The sequence below is a fragment of the Strix aluco genome, chromosome 7, assembly GCF_031877795.1.
Source record: "Strix aluco isolate bStrAlu1 chromosome 7, bStrAlu1.hap1, whole genome shotgun sequence".
In the NCBI taxonomy this organism is placed as follows: Eukaryota; Metazoa; Chordata; class Aves; order Strigiformes; family Strigidae; genus Strix; species Strix aluco.
This window is the reverse complement of record NC_133937.1, coordinates 31,474,898-31,499,141: the sequence shown is the minus strand read 5'-3', so window position 1 is coordinate 31,499,141 and position 24,244 is coordinate 31,474,898.

Below are 24,244 nucleotides of genomic sequence, written 5' to 3'. Positions count from 1 at the left end.
ATAGGAAGGCATAATATTTTTTGGTCCTTGATGTAAAAAAAAAAAAAAAAAAAAGAGGAAGAGGAATGTGACTGCTAAGAAGTTAATTAGCATGGCAGGACGGAGAATCAAGGACTCCCAGACTTCAGAAGTGAAAAGTTGCGGTGGCGTAAACATCACGCTGGGGGAAATCAAAGCGAAAGCGGGCTGGTCCCCGCGGCGGGGGGGGCCGAGGGGCCCGTCCCGGGCGGCCCCGGCCGCGGGGTCCCCGCGGGCAGCGGAGCCGCCAGCCCGGGCGAGGGCCGCTCCGCTCCGGGGCTTGAGACAGCGTTTTTGTCAAGTCACTAGCCAGGGCTCTGCCTGCGCAGCAACAAAATGGGGAGCAGAATAATGCAGATGCAAGAAATGGCATCTGTTACCCGAATATAATGTGGTGAGGGGAAGGGGAAAACAAATTGATCTTCCAGCAGTGACAAATTGTAACAATGGACGAGTCAATTGGAAACTTTAACATGGGCAAGGAACAAAAGGAGGGGAGCGGGGAGGAAGGGGGGGGGGGGGGGGGGAGACAGTAATTTCAATGGGAATTAGTAAATTGCCTAATGGAAATGGTGTTTGAAAGCAAGGGACAGGCTGTACTAAATAATCCAAACATTCCTCCAGAAATCTAACCTGCTGCTCATGCTAAGGGCCATTCAGCACATAGGGTTTCCAAAACAAAGCCAATTTGTCGTGCAATATTTAGAGAGTTTGGGGGTTTCAGCTAAACTGTCTTCTATAAAAAGAATAATAAAAATAATAATACAGAGATCGACAAGGCTAACACAAATTCTCAGGCATTAAAAAGTTCACATAGAAATTTGCATACTAAAGGGAAAGATGCAGACAAAATAGAAATAAAAAAATCACTGCAACTTACAACTTTAATATTAATCAGTAAAGCAGAAGTAGAGTGAAAGGAAGCATGAAAAGAAGTAAAACAAATGTGTACATTTAATCAGACAGGATTGCATAGGACACAAAGAACAGGGCTAATTAGTCTCAGCAGGTAGGGACTAACCTTCAGACTTCATAAATAAATAAGTCTGTGAACAATGTCTAAGTGGGAATATGGAGACAGAAAAGGGATTATTTCAAGACACCAAGTAAAAACATGAAGAATGAAATACTTCACTGTTAGCTCAGTGTAGAAATCCATTGAACAGTTTCTTTTTCCACTGGTCTTTTGACTAACTTGCTTTTGACTTTCAGAGATTTTGCTAAATAACTGTCTGTGGGCATGCACACTCCCCATTTGCCCCTGATTATGTACTTACTGTCTTTGCTAACTAGTGCCTTGCAGAGTGACACCTTAACAAATATTCTTCATTTTTGTTTGCCTTTTGATTTTTAAAATGCCTTTATATCCCAGAACAATATGAGATTAGAAATACAAATGTGACAGACTCCTATTTACTTTGCAGGGCCATGTGTTATAATTTGATCCAAATGAACAAAAACAGTTGCACAGTTTTGTTTTGTTTTTCAAAGATCTTTTTACAATCTGCTGTGGGGTTTTTTTTAAACAAGTACACTTTTGCTTCAGTCCCAGTGTAGCTGGTAACTACTTAGTAAGCATCATCAAAAGTTGGTGTTCAAGACGGGCCCAGTCCTTGCCCAAAGCTGGCTACGGAAGAAGGGCCTGATTCTGTAGAGCCTCACACGTGCAAGTAACATTACTGACAGGGTGTTCTTGAGGATGGTGACACACCTGGGCTACTCATGCAAGTAAAGTTACTCACATGAGTAAATGTCAACAGAAGACAGCTCAGTGTTGTTCGCCCCAACGCCACGTGGTGGTCCTAGGTACAGAAGTTGGCTCTGGTGGCTTCAGGCTGGGAGGCCGAGGGGCTGTGCCCTAGCTGTGGAAGGCATTGCCCATGTGCGTTTGCGCAGCTGGAATTTTGCCACCACAATGGACTCAGAAGAGCCCCATGAAGGTCCAGGGAACTGCTTTCTAACTTTCATGGCAACATCAAGTTATTCCTATTGCAAACTTCTAGGGTTTTGTTTTCAAACCGAAGCTCATAGCTAGCTTGGTTTTGAAGTATTGTCGATGATTACTAAACTGACATGGTTTAATTAAGATAGTACAAGTTACTTAGGATAGCTTATGCATTTTATTTGTATAATTTTCCTTTATGTAGCAGTTCTTGTTTCACGCTCAGGGAAGTGAGGGCTCTCCAGGGGTCTATAGCACCTGTTGAGTGTTGAGGTTCTCAGGTGGTACCTCAGATTAAAAAAAGTATAGTGTTTAACAATGAAAGGAACACAGTATTTAAAAAAATATCAAGCTAATCCACTGCATGAAACATGATTTATTGTTTGGATAACCAATTTTAAGTAACAGCGGGAGAGCCAAAGCCAGGTGCTCCAAGTTCAGTCTTCAAGAGATGTTGGCTTTCTTGTCAAAACTGACCTCTAGCACGGATGAAGAAGTGAAAGTGTGTCTCCCCAAGCTCTTGTACCTCTCACAACTTGGTACAATATACCAGCTGCTGAGCAATGGGTTTTGGCTACCGACAATGGTGTCACCGTTTTACACTTTGGCACAACATTTTGGTCCCGGGAATCCTGCAGAGTCTCATGAAGAGCAATGGCGAAAAAGCATGTGAGGTTCGCCTGCCAGTTCACGTTGCAATGAACTGGAGAGGGAAGAGGTTGACCAGGGGCAGCCAAGAAAATTTATTGTTTTATGAAAAATTCTTTGGAGTCTTTAATGTCTCACCAGAGGCCCAAGTCTATATTGGAGAAATATGGTCTGCTAACTGCCAGCTGGATCTCCTGGCTAATGTTTACATATCTGAGGTGAGTCATCTGTTTTCATGGTCTTCTCCAAAAGGTCCCTATGTAGGTTGCAATGTGTAAAATTCAAGTTATTTATTTTGGAAAGATAAAAGGACTTTGGTTGACCAGGCTGGGATTTGAGTCTACAGCTCAAAGGAGTCCGTATGTTTACAAATAATCTTGGATCATTAGATCTGTTCTGAATGTCAAAAAAATATTTCAATATTGGAAAGGTTCCAATAACACAAAGCAAACATATCTGCCCAGTGCCTTACCAGTACTGGCTCTTCTAGAGTTAGCAAAGAATTTTTTGTAGGGCAGACAAGATGACAGCACGAAAACACAGCAACCATGGCTCCTTTCTGTAGACATTTGCACTGACCGAAACAAGCACATGTGAAAATTCAAGCAAGCTGTCAAATGGGAAAAGATTAACAAACAAACAGATCATGGTGCTAGTGCTAGATTTCTTCGTGGCTTTAGATTTCACGTGTACTGACCAGGTCACAGTGTGTTGAGCAATAGGTGTGGGCTATCCATCCACACTTGTTGGAGAAGCAATGGAAAATTAGGTACCAAAAAACCTTGCACATTGTTTGTTTTCAACCTGGTAACACAGCCTATGTCTCCCGATCTACGGTCTGCTTCCCAAGTCATGGCTATGGCTCAGTAGGAACACACCTCCCTTTTAGCACCTAAACCACAGCTGTACTTCTTGCTTTTGTTAGAGATAATTCTGTCCAATAATAAAATGGTTAATGGGTAGAAATATGCATTCATGCAGGGATTATTCACACTTTATCATGAGGTGATATCAAGCACTATAGGAGTGAATGACAGGAAATAGGCTTCTGAAATACAGAGCCCTCCATAAATATACCTTTTTTATTGACAACGTGTCTTTTAACCCTAATAGTAATGGAAGAAATCCAATAAATGAAACATTTACTGCATAACTTGCTTTATTTTCGGGTGGTGTCTGATTCCTTTCTAGCTGTCTCTAGAAGATGTTTTTAGCCTAATTTGCTCCCTAGAAATTTCACTCACTAGAGTTACACGTCTATGACGTTTTATTGCCTGAAGCCAAGTCTGAATAAGAACTTTCTTAAGATATACTTATCCTAATGTCAGTCTACAAGAACTGGGCTGCTTTAGTTTGATTTATTTGTGCAACAGAGATATATGTGAACCTATATAGCTGTCCATTGCCTCAAACTGGATCTAATATTCCACACAGAAACAAGTAAATAAAACCATCAAGTTTAGCAATGTTTAGTTATAAATAAACACTCTTAAACTAATTGCTCTTAGATTTGTATTTATATGGCTCTGTTTTTCAACCCAACCAAAACAGTAGTCCATTACATTTACAAAATACTCTCATCTCACAGGAAGGGACTTGAAGGTAGGTGTCTATATGTGTATGCTCACAGGCAAACATCAAACACTAGCCAGGTGCAGTATGCTTCTACTATCTAAGAAATACAAGATGGCATTTAAGGAGCTGGAGCATGGAGGTCACTGATTGAGATTGCAGACCACTGCCTGGCTGGTTCCCCGTGCTCTTCTACCTGTTGCCTCTGGCACCTACTTGGGCACTCAGTGCTTTGGAGCAAGGGCCCTCTTTTTGCTCAATGGTTTTGCTGGGATACTAGTTCCTAAACAGAATTTGCGGATGGTATGGTGATACAGATAATAAAATGATAATAACTTGGCTTGCACTAAAGCGGCATCAGTGAGGATGGTCTTGTAGGTGAGCTGTGGCTGAGAGCAAATGGTGGTAAGCAACAAACCTAGCAAGCTTTAAGCCACGAGCATGCCCTCAGCCAGAAGTGACTGCCCTTTCAACTGACACACAGTAATTAGCTGCGTATGCATTTGTAGTCTGTTGCAATATGAGGTAAAAGGGATTAGTTTTGCAATGGTCTAGGAACATGAACATACGCCAGCTTCGTTCCAGCTGTAGGAGTTCTGGCTGATGGATGGCAACAGTCAGGACAGGGGTAGTAACTTCTTAAAACAATCAAGTTCAACAACAACAACATCTGGTCATACCATACAATCACAGAACCATGTTGGAAGGGACAGCTCTAGTCCAGCCTCCTGCTCAAAGCAGATTTAGCTCTGAATTCAGACCCGTTTGTTTATGGTTTTGCCCAGCCAAACCTCCAAGGACAGAGATGTGACAAGTAGGAGTTAGGACTTTGCATTTTTTCTTGTTGAATTTCATAATGTTCCTGTTGGCCCATTCCTCCAGACTCTAGGTCCCTCTGGATGGCAGCCCTGCCCTTGAGCATGTCAGCTGGTCTTTCCAATTTGGTGTCATCTGCAAATGTGATGAGACCTCCTCCAGGACATGGATGCAAATGTCAGAGAACAGGTCCCAGGATAGGCCCCTTTAGTACTCCACCTGCCACTGACAACCAGGGGTTCAACCCATTAACCACTATCCATTGAGCGTGGTCATCCAAACAGTCTTTTACACACATCTAGTTGTCTACCCATTCAGACTGTAATGTCCTAACTTGGATGCTAAAGTCTGCTCTCCTGAAGCCTCAGGTTTGTGCTCCACTGCTTCTCTTCTTCACTCCCATCAGGACTCCTTGTAGTCACTACAGCCAAGGCTGCTGTTGATTATCACATCCCTGTTCAATTCTTCCTTGTTTGTGAGCAGCAGGTCCAGGAGACCGTCACCTACCCTTTGGTGATACACCATCTGTGTTAAGCAGTTTTCCTCAACACACTCCAGAGACCTTCTGAACCTGTTGCATCCCACTGTCTTGTCCTTCCAGCTGAAGTGAGGTTAAATTCTCCCAGCAGCACAGTGGATTGTGATCTGGAGACTCCTAATAGTTTTAAAGACTTGATTGACTTTGTCACCTTAACCGGGTGATCTGTAACAAACCCATCACAGTGTTACCCTCACTGGCTTGTCTTCTGATCTTGACCCACCAGCTCCCAAACAGCCTGTCTCTTTTTCCTATACATTAGTGCTGCTCCTTCATATAGAAGGTACACCCTCTGCTTTTTTTGCCTGCCTGTTGTTCCTAAAGAGCCTATATCTGTCCATCAGAGACCTCCAGTCACAGGAGTGATTCCACCCATCCCAGCTGAGCTATCCTCAGATATGCAGTGCATTCCCTCGTGCCTCAGTTTTTCTCCAGATCAATCCAGTTAGGTTTCATGCTCTTCAGTGCACCACTGTTTCTTGCCCCATATTTTTCTGTTCCAAATACCTCAAATCTTCAGAGCAGCCTATGGCCACCATCATAATGCAGTCAGTAAGGGTGAAAATGGAGGCTGACCAGAAGAATGTAATTTTGGGCTAAGACAGGAAGTTTTAATTTAAGGGTAGGAAGTGAGTGCTGTGTTTCCTGCAAGGCCGGACTTAAATACCCAGCTGAGACCCCAGCCGGGTCTGCAGGCTGGCAGCCGCACTTCCACAAGAAGTGCACTCCTCCTGGAAGTGACCAAAGGCTCTCATGCAGATTTTCAGCTCACAGAAAACTACAGGAACATACAATTTCTTTTCTCCATGGAAGCCATTGTTACCAGTATTTTGCACAGAGACACCACTAAGCCGCTACATGTGCAAACAAGCTCCTGACACTGAAAGTTTACAGTCATATTAATTAATAGTTGATCTATTAGCGCGTAAGCAAAGTAAAAGGGTTCTCAGGAAAATCCTTCTTAACATCCTTGAAAGGATTTTAATAGCTTGACCAGGCCATTTATAATAGATACATTTACTGTATTTTACTATTTCCTAGCAAATAATTTTCTGATTAATAATTCTACTTTAAAGGTTGTTTTGGTCTTTCCTTTTCCTCCTCCAGCTCCTGAAGTGTATGTCTTCCTATTTTTCCTTCTCATTTGGCAAAGGCCTCCCAACTACATCAAGCAGTTTCAAGTCAGCCAAGGAGATAGACGGAGTCCTGCTGAAGGAGCAGAGCAGTCTCTCTCTCTTTGTAAAATATGCTGCTATTTATCAACAGACAGAGGTTTTTCTTGCAACAAGGAATCTGAGCTAGTGCATACCAAAAGAGTGGCACTGGAGACTTTGTGGTTGGCTGTTGTTTCAGGCACATGCAGTCTTTACATAGCCTGAGGGCATAAATAAGCAGACAGCAGGGAATGGACAGACCTTCCTACAGTACAATTAGGTGACAATGAGCTATCCAAAACAATCAGGATAGCAGCAACATCAAGTGCTCTCCCTATGTCTCAGGAGTGCTCCCAAGATTTATTGCATCAGAGGCTCTGGCTGCTGGTGCCTCTAGATAGTGTCTCTGGAGAGGCGCAGTTGGCAGGCGCATGGGAACAGGGTCCTTTCTGGGAAACTTACTGCAGCCTGAAGTATCGCAATTAACTCCAGCAGAGCTGACGTGTGAGCTCCCTGTCCGTACTTAATTCAGGATCCCTAGAAACATGAAACAGAAGAGGTGGACCTGCAAGCACTACGGGAAGGTGTGTGTGGGGGGGATGATTTACAGGAGTAATTCCAAACATCCTTCATCTACTAGACCGGGATAAAGAAGAGACAATAGGTCTCAGAACATTTCTGGTTCTTCAAGCCAGCCTTTCTTAACTTACTTTCTCCTTCAGAAAGCATGCCTCTGCAAAAGGGAAGCCGGGGAGCTGCTCTCCTCCTCTTCTCCCTCTGGATCTATTAGCTCCTTTCAAGGACCCTAATCCTACAGCAGTGGTTTGCAGGTGAGAGGTTCCTGGCCCTGACCAGAAAGGAGGTTGCAATTTCAAAGAAAGAGGCAAATATAAGATCGTGATCAGCACCTGTCTCACACATAATGCACCGTGTTTGGATTTCAAGGCATTTGGTAGATGTAAAACGCTATTGGAGATTTTTCTTTCTAATTAGGGAGGCACAAAGGACAAGGGTGGGTCCTCCATTCACATGAAGAAACACAGTGTATTTTGTCTGCTATTTTACCTGAGGCATAGGTCTATCATACACACCCGTTCCATTCACCCTTTTTGCAACAACTCACGGTTGTACAAGAACCACTGTAATTCTTCAGGCAACAGCACCCTTAGGACATCTCCTGCATCTGTGGGAAGACATAATCTGCCATTCAAGGTATTGTGGTAGAATTGGCATCTCCACTGCTTGCCTGAGGCACCATCTTCTCTCCCTGCCTTGCCAGCCTTCTTAGTTTAGCCTCCTTCTCAAAGGCAGGGAGCTGAGGCAGTAATTCTGCTAAAGAGGGCTGCAGAAGAAAACAGAGATCACATAAATCTGAACAACACTGGTGTCTAGATTCCGTTGGTATCCCAGACTGAAGAAGTCTGTGTACGGAGGACCTGGAAAAAAATAAGCACATTGTTATCAATATACACATGTCCTCTGGCTCATTTTCTTTGTTCCTCTGACCCAAAGCAATCTATGTCCAGGCAGCAGTGGACACCATCACTGAAATAGTACATGCAGCCCATTTTGCATACTTTCCTGTGGCACTAGAGCTACATGATTTATGACTGAAGCATTGACTGTTGCAGTGCGGGACAATTACAGGAAAGTTGGTAAGGCAGCAGTGTACTGTCTTGTAGGAATATGAAATTCCTTCCTTCCTCCTGATTTCAGACCTGAAAAGTGGTGAACTCCCACCCCTCCCTTTGGGAGGATAACCAAAAGCTCGAAGAATCAGACTTTAAGATGTTCCTGTCTGGACAAATAAATGCTGTCTCAGTGACCATCAATAGCCACCTCAGGACATGCAGGTTGCTTCTGCTGTGCCTCAGGTACTTGACATGCCCAGAAATCTTGTTGCACCAATTAGGTCATGTGTGCATGAATCTGTTACCAAAATCCATGACGTTCTTTCTGTGCACAAAGCTAGGTGTTTATATTTGAAAATGCATATAATACATTCTTTTGGCAAGGACTGTCTATTTTTACTAAGCATATGTACAATGTTTAGCAGAAAATAGCAACATTAGTTTTCATTTGACACAAAAAATTTTTACAAATATTTTTTTTTTTTCCTCCAAGCAGATGTTATTTGGCTCTAAGCACTACTTTAATACAAATAAATAAAAGTAGGATTTTTAGACTATTATGATCTTCAGCTCTGAAATCCTGTATTACAGAGGTCATTGAATTTCAACAAGTGGTTCCTGCCTCCAGTCTGTCATTTCTAGCTGAGCTACAATATTTCAGTTAGAAAGACATCTGGCCTGGTTTTAAAGATTTCAAGTCAGAAGCCCCCCTCCACTGTAGGCAAATTTTGTTCTGGGAGTTGTTCATTACCCTCTCTGGGGGGGAAAAAAAAAGAAAAAAAAAGCACCATACTTCTACTTCAAACTCATGTTCCTCTAGTTCCAACCAAATAATATTATAAAAGGGTATCATCTTGTACTGCCCTTTTATCACCAGTAGCTTTCACTCCTTTTCCTGAAATACTGTTGTCCATGACTGAACAGGTCCTCATGTCTTCAGGTTCACCTCCTTGGCATCAGCGGGACACAACAAGCAGAGGGCTCTGCTTATATTTTGCAGGTTGCAGGATAAGGTAGTGCAAACAGACTAATTTGAAGACCATCTGCAACAGTAACATGTCAGAGAGTATTTCATCTCACCTGGCTTTAAGGTGGCCATCTGAGTGTCCTCTATAGTTAATAAAGAGGCCCAAACAGTGACTCATCCCAGCTAGCTAGAACATCTCCACTGTGAGATGATTCACCTCGCCAAGGTACCCGTCTTGCTTCAGTGACTGCCGCCAGTGCCTAAAGCACTGGCATAGGCTACACACCAAAGTTTTACATCCCTAAGAGCTGAACTCCATTTTTAATGAAGATACTTTCTAGAAGGAAAAAACTACTAGCTGGTAACAGTAAGTGTCTTTGTATGCCCTAAATTTATTGTCTGGAGTATTAAGCCAGTTTACAGTACACTCCTGTTTGCATTCCCTAGTTGAAATCTTGACCATAAAGACCATAAAGGATAGACTTTTCTGTTTTTTCATAAAGAAAGCACAGAGACTCAGAGAGACAGACATCCAGGAACTGTGGTTTTAAGGGAAATGCCAAGATTGTGACATTGGGGATACAGTCCTTGAAACTGGCACCAACATTAATTCAAGACAATATGAGATATTCTAGTATAACTTTGACCAGAACTCTTAAAAGTTTCTGTAAAATCCGTCTGGATTTGTTTCTTTTAACAACACAGAGGGCCCTTGTTTTGTTTTACTTTCTAAAAGATTTATTATGCTTGTTTTCCATCAGAGAGATATGTGAAGTTTAACTTTCCCTAGTTTTGTTGGCTGACAATCTCACCTCTTTTATCTTGGCTTCTTGGAGAAAAGTGGCTCACCTCATCATGCTGTAATATTTGTAACCATAGATCAACTTCAGCTGAATATGACAGGAGACTGAGAGATCAACAATATTTACATCCTCCAACTTAATGACTGTAAGAGAGGACCAAATTCGCACCCAGCAGAGGAGAGGTCCATAGGGAGAGGGCAGTGTGGGTGTCAGAGAGCAGAGAGCCTGTGCAGGGGAGGTACACGGAGAGCAGACTGCCCGAGTTCCGCTGCCCACCATGCTGCTTGTTCAGTGTTATTAATGCCATCGTTGCACAGACGTTATACTATGAACCCCTTCTCCCACTCACAAATATCAAATCCTTTTCCTTTTCCATCTGAGATCACATCACTTGCAGTTACAGCCACTGCAAGAATTAAGTTAGAAAAAAAAATGCACGTATTGTTGACTGCCTTAGCTTTTCTTTTACTCTTAATTTTATCTTACTCTTATCAGCTGCATTCCTCAAAAATGGCAATAAACCAATCAGACCCACCATCCTCCCATGGACTACCAGTGGTCTACTCTGCAAAGTTTGGGAATCTTTGTGCTGGAGTTCATCTTGAAGTCTGTAGCAGTTTGACCTGAAGATTGTAGAATTCTTATTTTTACAAAAGCTGAACTAGAATGTCCCAATTTAGTCCAAATTGCGAGGAAGTGATACTTAGCCTGTTGTAACACACACTTCAGCAAGACCAGCTAGTACATCATAAAGCACCACTTGCCTTATCTGCGCTGGAACAAGTTGCTCTGAATGCACTAACTATTCTAACAAAAATAGTCCAGACTTATCTCAGAATGCGCAGGGGGAACTCTCACACATTGTAATGGAAGGGCACAGGGGCTGAAACTTTGACAATGATTTAATCTCAACCACACATTTCACAAGGTTATAGTTTAAGAGCAAATAAGCAAAACCAGATGATTTTAACAGTTCCATGAAAAGTAGCTTCCCAATTTGTTCAACTTCTCATCTTCACTTAATGGGCTGTCCTGCCTTTTTTTTTTTTTTTACCACTCCAGTGGCAATGTAGTCTGCTGTGAAAGATAAGACTTATACTAGAAATGAAAACAAGCAGTGAAGAAATTGCTTTGACTACAGTTTTTAAGTCTTCCTATATCACAAACAAGTGCCACAAAAAAACAAGAAACCCACAACATCTTGAATGCAGTGATTTTTGTATCATCCAAAGAACAGGGAAAAAACCTGATTACAGTTTGAAAAGTCTTGGTACTACTGAAAATATAGCAAAAGGTTCATCGTGAAGCCACACCGTAGGCTCAGTGGCTTCATTTGCAAGAAGCCTTCAAATCTCTGTAGATCTCTGTGCCCACTGTTCACACCGACAGATCTATCGCTGCCCAAGAAAAGTGAAGATTAACAGTGCACCTGGAAATACCATGTCGCAGGCAAAGTTTCTGTCTATGGGGGTGTTCTTGGGAAGACAATGATTCTCTGTCCCTTCCCTAGCACCTTTGTAAAGTGGAGGTACTACTGGTCTAATGGGTGAGGGGTTTACAGTTTAATTAACTTGTAAGGTCTTAGAAAATGTTTTCAGTCTGTGACCTACAGACTTCTGCTACCTTTACCAATAAAATGGTAAGGAAAACTGGTTCACAGATGCTATGTAGCAATCTCTGCATATGGAAATTCTAAAGGGGGCAATACTCTTCATAGGAAATTTGTAGGGGTCCACAAATCAAAAAAGACTGAAAAAAAGTGGCTTAGATCTCATCTGTTCAGATGAAAGGAACTGCTGAAGACTGAAGTGTAGGTGTGTATTAATATATCATGATATTGCAACTAAAGAGCATTATACAGCAGCACAATGTTATAAAATAGTTCTATCCATTTAGTCTCATAGGGGTATAGCAATAAAAACATAAGAAATCAAGCCAGACTGGGCTGTTTACTTTTAGCTCTTGATTTCTGAAAAATGCTTTATTTGCAATGGGTGGTTGTTAATCTTTTTAACAGTTATATCCTTGCAATTTTTAATCAGAGTTGGAAAACAGCTCCACACACAGACTTGACTTAAGAGTAATAGCTGTGTATGATGGAGGAAGCACTGAAGTCATGTAGGGCATCTTAATATGAATACATGTATTAGAAAATATTGCATAGATGTAATGTAGCCCCCAAGTGTAAAACTCACACACATTCTCTCCTCTTCCCTCCCCCCTTCTTCTCTCTGTCTCACTTATATTCTCTCCCCACATTTGCTAAAACTAAAAATAAATCTGCTTGTTGCTAGACCTATATGAAAGCAAAAAAAAATTTAAAAATTGTGAGATCTAGCACAAGAGAATGAGTGCATTTTGGGGGAGGGAGATAATAGGATTTTTTTATATCAGCAAAAAATATTGGAGGTAGATATCTGTGCAGTTGCTGAGCTTTTGTGTTCTGGGGCTAGGAGACTTGAATATTATTAAGGGATCAGTCGCAAAGTGCATCAATCTGGCATGTACTAGAGCCAGATATCTATTTGCCAGGAACTGAAAAAAAAAAAAAAATCTCAGCAGGCTCACAGTTGAAGAATGGTGGACATCGCTTTGATTCAGGAAAGCCCTGGCACAGATATCTTCCTGGATATGGATAACATAATGGACTTTGGGGAACATATTAAGTCACCCCCCCGTGACTTGGTAGCAGCTCTGGATGTGAATTATACAACTCTGGATTGATATGTTAAGGACTTAACAATTTTTGTCTGCAGCATTCCCAACCTCTGAGTAAAGTGTTGGGTTACCTTTTTTTCCTTTAGATTTGATGGCCAATTGTGCTATGCTATGCAATTCTTTTTTAAGAGCCTGCAAATAAAAGAAAGTACAAATTAAAAAGAGGGTGGGGAGAGTGACTGTGAGTGAGTGTGTGTGATGCACTGCATTTAATGTTCCTCTAGAACAAAGTCACACTTGAAGGCCTGGCTTCTTTATTTATACTGTTTGTTTATAAGATCCAGGAATGCTTGTTTTCAACATGGAATAATTTTTGCAGTGGCTTCAAATGAAAATATGTATTCACTAAAAACAGAAAATCAACTGGGAGCTCACCACTGCACTGAGAGGCCCATTCAGACTCCCAGCAACCCAGCACCCAAGAGCTCATTAGAGGTTCACAAGGAGCAAATTGATAAATTGGCTCTTCTCTGACTGAGTTTGGGGTGGTTTTCCTGGAATTCAGCTGAAAAATACACATGTATGCAACAAATATGTTGTTTTTTTAATACCTGACATCAGCTGGGTACTGATGCTGAATGGCAGGTGTTGGCAGTTAGGGTGAGTGAAGACATTTGAGATTTTTCCTGGCTCTATTTGGTTTTAGTATCAGAATTTTTTTCTTAATGACAGAACTTGGATTTGATTACTTGAGTTTGGTCGCGTGTGTTCATAGTGAACATTACATCTTTATTTCCTTATAAAACCAAAGTGTTTTTATTCTTACTGAGTGTGATATGCACAGGGCAATGGAAGGCCACGTTACTTCCTATAGTATCTTTTGTATAAAGTAATTTCAGCCACAGATAAAGAAAATAGAATGAATAAAGAAGGATTACAAGCACCACATGCTGTGTACAATAGGGACAATTTCTTTATATTGCTCTGTGGATACTTTGCCTTCTATCCCTGACTTCATGGGCCATTGTTTCTTATTTCATCCCACACAGCCTATCTCTCAGTTATAATTGCATAACATATGAAAAATATACTATTTGTTTATATGACAAAGTAGCATTAGTAAAATATTGATATATTTTAAATTTATACCCTTTGTCCTCTTTTCCTCTAACAAAGAAACAGGCTGCCTGTAGGAGTGTTGGGAAGTGAAGGCTTGGAGTTGGCATGACATGACAGGACATCTCCCAAACAGCACATCCATCCATGCCCTGCAGACCACTGGGTTTCAGAAGCTGTGTTTTTATAGCAATAGCCAAAAAGCTCTCTTTACAGATGACTTTTTAAAAGAGATGACTGAGATCCTGGGGAAGAGGCATGAAGATATTGAAGTCATAATAGAAGCTTCTGATGGAAAAGCAATGGTTCAAAGAATGGCATATTTTTTGGAGGGAAAGAAGTAAGACTGGAATTATGGGTGCAGCAAGTGTAGGAGAAGAAATCCTGGCATTTTACATTTTAGGCTGTTCAACTTCCAGACAGGTGTGATTTACCTGTGATAACTTCCCATCGGCATCAGGGAAAAACCAGTATGATGTGCAAGAGATTTATTCTGAATGATTGCACATGTAGCAGTGAAGGGCTCAGAATGATATCATGACCAGCTGCAGTTATAACACACAGCCTATGAGCACTGTGACTGTGCTCACAAAAGCACTGGACAACCAACTTCCATCACTCACCTCTGGCCGCCATTGTTGGCTGAAAAAATCAGAGAACATTCTTTTTAAAGCAGTCTCTCGTCTTCTGTCACTCTACCTGGGCTCCCTTCTGAAACGCCTGGTCCATGGGGATGCAAGCATCAGGAGGGATATAATGGTCTTTCATGAAAATTCTTTAAGGTTTTCAGGACTAATACCCATAATTTATATGAAGAAAAAAAAAAAAACTGTAATGGGTGCTTATAAATTCTGTCAGGAATGAGGAAATCTGTTAGCAGCTGAAAGTAACTACCTGGCATTTTAAAAAGCAGCAGTTTTCTATCTTGTTCTGTCACAGGGTCACTGAAAGTCAGAATCTGAAAGATCTTATCCAAGTAGATTTTCCCCAGAATCCTGGAGCCGCATGGGCCGAGAGGGATGGTTAGTGAGTCAGATAATCCTGCCCTCCACACATTATGCAGCCAGGGAGAAGGGCAAGCGTTCCAGTGGGAGGGACACTGCCAGGCAGCCTTTGCAGAGGTGGCTTTTCTGGTAATAAGAATGAATCAGAGAATAAAGTGCAGCACCTGTGATAATGAGTCTTTAAAACCATTATGTCTAAACATTCTTCTCAGCCTTCTAAAAACCTAATGTTCCAGCTTAAGTCAAACAACGCCATTCAGTACAATATGTCTGAGGAAGAAAACCATGTATTCTTCTTGCATTTGTCTTTTTTTTTCTCTTTTTGGCAAATAACTCAATTTTTTATTTGATTTAACAACATGTTATGAAAGGGCTAATCGTCACAATAAAGGAACAAGTCCTGCAAACCTTCACACATGATTTTAATAGGTGTAGATATGCGAATAAGGATTAGTAACACTCAGCCCTTGCTTAGCATTAGTGTGTGGGCTCAAGTTATGTTCTTGCTGTGAATTGGCAATGAGACGCAAAGCCTTTCGCCTCTAGGGCTGTGGTTCAAATGCAGCCTGGGTCATTGGTGGCTCTACACAAAACGAGGGGGCTGTTTCAGTCCAATTTCACCCTCTCCCTGTTAAAAGACAGCAGAGAATTCAAGGTCAGAGTGATCTCAGAGCCTCTCATCTTATTATGAATTGCTATTTTTGACTTACTATGCCATACTATAGAGCCTGGAGACTTCTGACAAGTGTGGGGCCTGTTACACTAGTTACTGTGAAAGCACATGCAGCTCCACTTATTTACAAACGATAGGGCAGTCAATGAGTGGGAGAGGGAGACAGGAGCAAAAAAATGAAGGGATTTGCCCAGAGGACAGTAGCAATGCCCAGAGCGGAGCCCACCTTTTCTTGCGCCCAGACCACACTGCTTCCTTCTTCACCTGCATCCACGGGTAAAACAGTGACAGGAAACGTGTCCTTGGACCTTCACTTTCCAGCATGACTGTCAACCTAGCAGTTCTTATGGTATTTTTTTAGTAAGGTGGGGATAATATAAAACAAAGTGTATGACAGATGAAATGCATTAGCCCCAACAATATTAATGGATGATAATGTATACAGTAGATCATTTTATCACACCATTTACATGTAAGTTTGTTTGGTGTATTATCTTTGACACAGAGGAAGATTCATAGATCAAGAGAATTGGTGTAACCCAATTTCATATGTTTTGTTGGATCTTCGAACAAAAGTGGATGCATTTTGAGTATACATTAAGCAAGTGCTGCATGAAGAACTTCCTTACGACACCTGGCACCTACTTTTATGGCTTATTTTGTCAGATTGTTTCTTCTATTCAAAGATTAATTTTCCCACTTGCTGAATTTGTTAAATCTTTGAACATTTCAGCCAACGAAGAGGTTTTCAGATCTGAGTTTTCTCAGTATTAAACACTTCTGTAGCAGAAAAAACACTACTCAGTCAATACAGACAGACTTGTTTGAAATCTAGCATTTTCTAAACAAAAAAGGTTAGACTTTTTATAAAGAAAAGTCCAAAATTAAATGTGCCCTGCCTTTCAAACATCCCAACTGTAACTAAATTGGTATTGAGGTCATGCTGTTTCCTAATACAGGAGAAAGCTCCTCACAGATGTGACACTCCTTCCTAAGGAGGGAGATACCATCTTTCCCGTGGTTTCTTGGGGGTCAGTCCATTTGCTGTATCAATTCAGTGCTCTGCGGGCCACTGAGTGGGAATCTCCATTCAAGTACATCCCCCTATCCATTGCAGGGCTTCTCCCTAACACACGAACATCCTTATGCTGGACTCAGCTTGTCAATTCATACCATTTTTATCAGTCGCTTCCCTTGGCAAATGATAATACAAAGCAAACTTCCCTGGGACTTTCTATGTGCTTACATTAGAGATGAAGTGTTAGCATCCTCAAAGTGTTCCAAAGCCCAGGTTGTACTGAGTGGCACAGACGAAAACTGTGGATAAACCAAACTGCCAGATCTAAAATCCCACCAGTGAGGCACACAATGCCTGGATTAAACCCAAGCTTTGTACTGTGTGCCTAGTATAAAGTCTTGCAAGCTAACTCTTGGTCGGCCAGACTTGATGACATCCCAAACCACAACTCAAAGACCCACAGGCTTTTGCTAAGTCCTTTCCCAGTATATTGGGATTTTGCCCATTCTTAACCTGGAAGCAGGATGGTGCTGGAATATACTTGGAATACCCGAGTCTTCCAGCCCAGTCTGGAAAACCCCAAAGCCTCAAATACTTATTTGGGACTAGACTCTGCTGTTCCCAGGGGGTGTTGCAGAGGGCACTCGTGTGGGAGAGGGAGGGTGAGCGGAGCTGGTGGTAGGACTGGTGCCTGACATGACAGTGGGATGACTGGCTGCCCTCCCCACTTGGCTCTGCCTCAGGAGAACAAATGAACCTGCACACAATTAGGGACAAGCCTCCAAACTTCTTCAAGTTCACTCATTTAAAAAAAAAAACCCAAACTTTAAAAATAAAATAAGCCCAGACAAATGAACAAAAAGGCAAGACAAGTGCTTAAAGAAAATGAAAGGAATAAAGGATTTTTTTAAGCTATATCCCTGTTACCTTTATTTCTCCTCAGCAAAGTGATACTTCTTGATCCTCAAGATCCCCCTTCCTTAATGAGGTAAAACATCAGATTATGAAGAACATTTTTTAATGAGAATTCAGGGACATTTCTGGGTTTGTTGAGAAGTATGAAAGTATTTAACCTCAGTTCAATGGACTGGCCTTTATTAACATTTTTCTTCTAGTGCCACTCATATAACTGCCCTTTCACAAGCCCCGTCTCAACCATTTGGTACTTATAACTTGGTTTTAGCCAGAGGGTGCATTGCAGAATACAAATCAATCATTGGCTTTATTTCTTGTGACTAAAGGATTTCATAGACAGTATCTTTGTGGACAGAGCTACCTCTAAGAAAACAGGGCTTAGTGATTAAAAGGTGGCCATTTTTCTCTCTGTTCAGCAGTAAAAGGCTGTCAGAAGAGTTCAGAAGACCATTCAGTGAGTCATATGGCATTAACAGTGCAGCACACCTCAGCTCAAATGAGCACATGCGTATGTAAACAACACTGCTATCAAACACTCTACCTCGTCAAAGATTAAACATGTCTTTAGGGAATGGGAACGGTGCCATGCTCTAACACCTTAGCAGTACAGGCCAAGTGGCAGGACAGTTGGCTTCCCCATGAGTTTGTCACAAACCCATCTTGGAAACGTTCTCCTAGAAACATGAGAGTGTCCCTGTCTTCCGTTCCTTTCCATCAGTTGCTCTGGGTAAGCTGCCAAGGTACCACTTATTGCCAGTTCTAACGGTGCTTTTGTCATGTGGACACTTGCCCACTAGGAAGTAAATTGAAGCCACCATGTACTTTAAATATGCCATTGTCTAAGCTCCAAGTGCTAATGATAGTTAATGACACCAAGTCTGGCTTGGTCTGGAGTCTTGTAGGAACTGTATCCATGCTACCCGCTGTTACCTTTGAGTTGATCTGTCCTACCTCTCAATATATAACATTTGTAGTACACCTTCTTAATGCAAGAGGAATATATTTGTATTTATACATTGCACAAAGGAAGCAGAGCCATGGCTAGAACAGAGGATAGCATCACTGTGTTTTAGCTAAGGAGATTAAGGTGAACCCTATGAAAAAATCTGATGGGATTTTGTTATTCATGTGGGACAGCAGAGACTTATCCCAGAGACTCATATTCAGTCAAGTGCATTAAACTGGATTCCTGACCATTGGAGAGTGGAGAGCAGATACCAGGTGCACCTCCGATGTTTTGAAGAGCTGACACTTCCAGATCATTTTGCAAATTTTAGACCAACAATTTTGATGGCAGGACACAAATTCTCAGGCACAGTGATGAGAAATTCTGCAACCCGTTGGACATGCACTAAACTCTGTCCCTCAGACATGGGGCACAGAAGAACTTTTTTAAAGAAAAGGCTTTTCTTGCAGGGCTTTTCCCTTGCCAGTCGCCTGATGCCAACATTCATTAGCATCCTAGTGCAGACACACTGTACCTGGTACATTTGGATGCACAGCCAGTGCTCACTCTGCTTGGGCACACCAGAAGCACTCAAAAGCAGCCAAGAAAAAAAAGGAGAAAGAATGCCCATTAGGAGACACAATGTAAGAGTTACAGATTCCCATAGAGCAGCACCAAGTTTTGAGATTGAATCCTTGAGTTTCTATCTCATGTGTCATTTTACAATTGGCACAGATGGATTTGCAACACTTAGCAGGGCAGAAGTCAGTAGATTCCTGACCTCCTTGATGTCAGTGTGAGTTTTGCTGCTGGCATTCATGGAGCCTAGATTTCATTCCATTTTAGTACTGGATTAACCGAGGTGCGTAAATTAACACACTTACAAACAAAGGCAGTGCATTAGCCTCTGCTCTTCTAGTTGTTTCAGCAACACATCTCATGGTCTCAAAGCATTATAGCAGGAATTGCTATTTAGGCCTTGCAGACTTGAACAAATTCTGTAGGAACAAATGCAACAATAAGTACAGCTTATGAGAAATGCAAATCAGGTTAACAATAACTGTCTTTATCAGAAGAGAAGACTCATCTGGAAGCATGGGTGCATATCAGCTATCGGAGCTGGAGATAATCTTGCAGTCTTAAATATGTACAATACTCTGCTAAGAGGAATTTCAGCATGACGTAAAAAAGCTGGGGGTTTTTTGTTAATTTATTTTACTATTTTCAGTTATTTATCCGAAATGCATAATTAATTTTTTTAGTAGTCATGCAGTTTGTTGGCCAGTTCTTCTGCCTAAACCTTAGGGTAGTGTACAATGAATTAACACACACACACGTGCACCCACAAACCATGCAAAAACTCACAGAGAAAGTTTGCAGTAAATACATCAAGGAAGAAACTGGCCTCACCTCCACCATTCAATCTTCCACTGCTGTGTCTTAAATGATACAAAAAGGGACACAAGATCTTGTTCTTAAAACCAGCAGAATGCTTTATACAATTTTGAGAAATTTTTGTTCACTTAAGGGTTCATTTTAGCAGTAAAAGGAAGGATGGTTTGCTTTTGCCTTTCATGTATGGCATTATTTTACAGCTCACAACTAACGGCATGTAGACTCTAGTAGATGCATGAGGAGCTGTTCATTACCACAGTGCAAAAGTTTAAGCAATCACAACTTGGTAAAATCTCTTGGTCCAGATCTCGTTAGCCTGGGAGTTCAAATTCACCTAGAAGCACCTTGCTGAAGCAGACAGCTTGCCTGTTCCAGCACATCAACTCTTCCTTTGTACAAAGAATGTTACAGGGGAATGATTAGATGGAGGAGGATTTTTTGGCTAAGAAAAGAGCTGGCAGAGGGGGGATGCTACAGTACAATATAAAATCATGAATGGCACAGGGAAAGTGAATAATGAACTGCTGTTTCATTTGCTGCCCCTAGTTCTTGCATGAGAGATGAGCAAGTAGCATGTTCACAACAAATGGCAAGTGTTTGTTGGTACTCCTTCACAGACTGGATTAAGTTGTAAAACTCCTTGCCACAGGATTTTGTGAGTGTCAGAAGTTTACACAAATTAAAAAAGAGACTAGATAAAATAAGGATATTATAAACATTAAAAAATTAATGTACTAGTAAATATTGGTATCCCACTTCTGGCTTGGGAAGACCTGAGCCGTCAGTTGCTGGAAGTTGAGTGAATAAACTTGGGATATATAAATGCCACAGTGCATTTGCCCTGTTCTTGTGCCCTTATCTGGGTACCTGGTATAGCAAGAACTCAGACCTTTGGCCTGACCCTGCTAGGTTGGTCTCATGTTTGCATCTCTGCCTTGTTTGTGCTTATCTGCAGACTGCTGGTAAACTTCTGTACAGCTACCCCCAAAATGTTTTTTAAGAGCTTTAAAGTATCATGAACTTTTACCTAGCAATTTGTGCAGATTTTCTGAACTTTAGAAGAAGCTATGAGTTATGACATTTGCTGAGGAACACAATCCATAAGAAAGAGTCAAGCAGGCCTAAGTCTCATAAGTGTGTGTGTGTGTGCGTGTGAGAGTGAGAGTGAGAGGGAGAGAAAAAAATGTGCATGTGAAAGTAACTTTGTGTATAAACCAGATATTTTCCATGACATATGTTGATGAATTGAATGCCATTAATTTATAAACTATATTCAGAAATGGTAGAATTTTTTAGTGTTTCATGGCCAAATTCTGTGAAAGGACTGGGAAAAATCTGTTCTAATTTATTTTACACTCTGCAGTGATTTTCTAACTAACTGTGTGTGAATTATTATATTTCGATCTGTATATAGAGCACTGAGGACTTTGGCCCCAGCCCAGCAGAGCAGTTAAAGGAAATGTCCTGCTGAATTCACAAAGGCTGTTTGCATTCTTAAAGTTAAGCATGCGCTTAAGGGCTTTGCTAGATCATAACCAAAGATCTCAGGAGCAGTTGGCAAGACTGATACCACAGAGAATAGAAGAAGAGGAAAACAACAAGAAAGATGTCAATAGTTATATCGACATGAATTTGGAATGGTGCTTAGCATTTGTGCGCATTAAGGAAAGAGATCTAAAAAGCCCAAGAAACGTATTTGAGAGAGTGTGTTTGCTTTTTAAAAAAATACCTCTTTCTAACAGCCATATATCAAACACTGATTTTCAAAGGAGAGAAACATTGCAATGTATGTTACACCGCCCTCATCATATTTGTGTAACACTGCAGCAATTCTTAGCACACAAAATGTTAATCTCATTCTGATTCTAAAGCACACACAGATCAGATCATCACTGAGTGGACACCTCTGGAGATCGTCCACTCCAATCCCCCCAGCTCAGAGCAGGGTCAGCTACAACAGGTTGCCCAGGGGGTTGGCTATTTCCAGGGATGAAGATGCCACAGTCTCTCTCGACAGCGTGTTCCAGTGTGTGACCACCCTCACCAAAAGCTTGGTATCTTCTTCCAGTAGTACAAAACTCTTGTCAGTAGTCTCGTAAATGCTTAGACCTTCTTCCTATGCACATGCTCTGCTTTACAACAACAACTAGATCCAAAGACTTCAAAAGGATTAGCCACAGAAGTGAAAAACAGACATAAGTGTAAGTGCTTTCAGGACTTTAGTTGGAAAGTCCAAGTAAATTGATCATAGTTGTAGTATAAATGGAAAAAATGTCAAGCAGTGTTGTACGGTAGTCCTTACAAATTCATTACACAGATATCACAATATGTGTACATTTTTTTGCCTTTGAAATTTAGCGGATTATGGTTCTTAATTCTGTGGCAGGTTTGAAAAATCTCCATTTTTTTAGCTGTGGTACTTGAGGGCTTTCAAGGACTCACTCGCATTCCGCCCCCTTAAATTTAAGTGCATTTTCTCACTGATTACCATGACAGCCATAATTTCACTCTTTTCAAAAGTACAAAGCTCCAATGCTGGTAATTTGTATAGGGATAAGATTGAGCCCTTGGTGAACAGCAAAACACATGAAGGCAAAGGTGCCTGATAAAATGATTTATCTGTGACTTTGCAATTATTTCACAGATAGCATTTTGATATGTGCATCATGTTTACTAACTCAGTATCTATCTACTTAGTTTATCTTCCAAAACTGTATTGCATTTTTCAATGAGTCAGCTGGTTACAGTGAGTCCTGCAATTTGTGAAACAAATGAATTTAGGAATTATGACATGAAAGGTACTTCATTAATTTATGTGCCTCCATTCACAGGAGATGAGTGAATATTCTATAATACCTTTCAAGAGGTCAATGTAGTCTTAACAATAGTGTCTTCACTCTGCATAGACTAGTAAATCTTTGCTGAGGGGAGAGGTGGCTGGGGTTTGTATGCTCATCATGACCTGCATGGATTAGTGAAGTGCAAAGGTTCCAGTGAATGTGTATGTACAAACATACATCTACAGCGACCTCCGGGGCATGCTTAAAGCTCATCTGTTTCCCTCAAGGATTTGAAAAGATGGGGAGGAGGATTAAAAGAGTGGTAAATGGATAGAAAAAGAGGACTCTTAACTTCTAATTTGCTGGTCTTGGTAGTAAGAGAGGAATTGCTTTTGTTTAGTTACCACAAAGCCTCTGTGGGGTATTTGCATCTTTCCCTAAAATAAGGCGTCTAGAAAGTGAATGGAAAAATCATTCTTTTGGTTCTGTGAGAATTTAAAGACAGAAAACAATTGATCTGCCCTCAAGTCCACAGCTACGTAAAAGAAGGGAAACAAAATAGTGTCTGTATTGTACATAAGTGGCTACAATATGATTTTAGAGTGGAATTAGGCCAACTTGAGTTGACACCTTCCTTCTCTCTCTGCTAGTGCCAGTTTTTCAAAAGATTTCAAGCAGCCATAATCTATGCCATCTTTTCAGAGCAGTCCAGCTGCTACCAGAGCCTCCATGGCCATCCGTCTCAGCAGCAGTGCTGGTTCATAATGTTTCAGTGGGATCACACAGCGTGGCAGAAGAGCGTGGACTGAACCGACCTTAGAGGGTTTTCCCGACACCACCTCTCCTTCCTGTGCACCACATCCCTTGCATCAGGCTCAGCACTTCTTTGAAACAGCCCACCACAGGGTAGAAAACTCAACTGGCAATAAAAGTGAATAGTTTTCTAGTGGTTGAGTGAGCTGAACTGCCTGACTGAAGAGTGAGAAGGGAGGGGGAAGAAAGGAGAGAGCAGCAAGCCACTATGTTAGAGCCACTTTCTCTTGAAGTCTTATCCTAAGAAAGAAACTCTAGGTAAGTATACCTGCAGGCAATGAAACTCAGGTCTGTTTTTCTCAAGTACTCAATGCTTCTGCTAACTCCCATGGTGACACCTTAACAGTCAGATTCTCAAAAGGACTTAGTTTTCAGTGAGCACCCAGTGTGCTGAGGCCTTTAAAATTTCTGCTCTCTTCCTTTGCTGCCTACTTGGGAAATGAGCTTTTTGTAAAATTCCAGCTTTACTCAATAAGTAAAGCTTCTTAGTTAACTGCACTAGCTAGGGGAAATGCATGGATCTTTAATACACTCTGCTAGTATTTGCTAGAGCAGTCCAGGTTGATTATAAAGTGTCTCTGCGTGAAGGCGGCCAGGGCCTGTAATTACCTTCAAAGTCGATGCAGAGCGTGGGACATGAAATACTGTGAGATGATGGGTCAGTCTCCAGACCGCAGCCAGGACACGCACCTCTTCTCTGAAAATCATTTTTACTCTGTTCAAATGTCAGTGCTCCAGGCTAGGCAGAGCTCCTTAAAAACGTACTCTGACTTTTGATAAAATTGTAAGCACCATTCTTGAACCCAAGAAGATGTAAAGACACTCTGTCCAAGGACT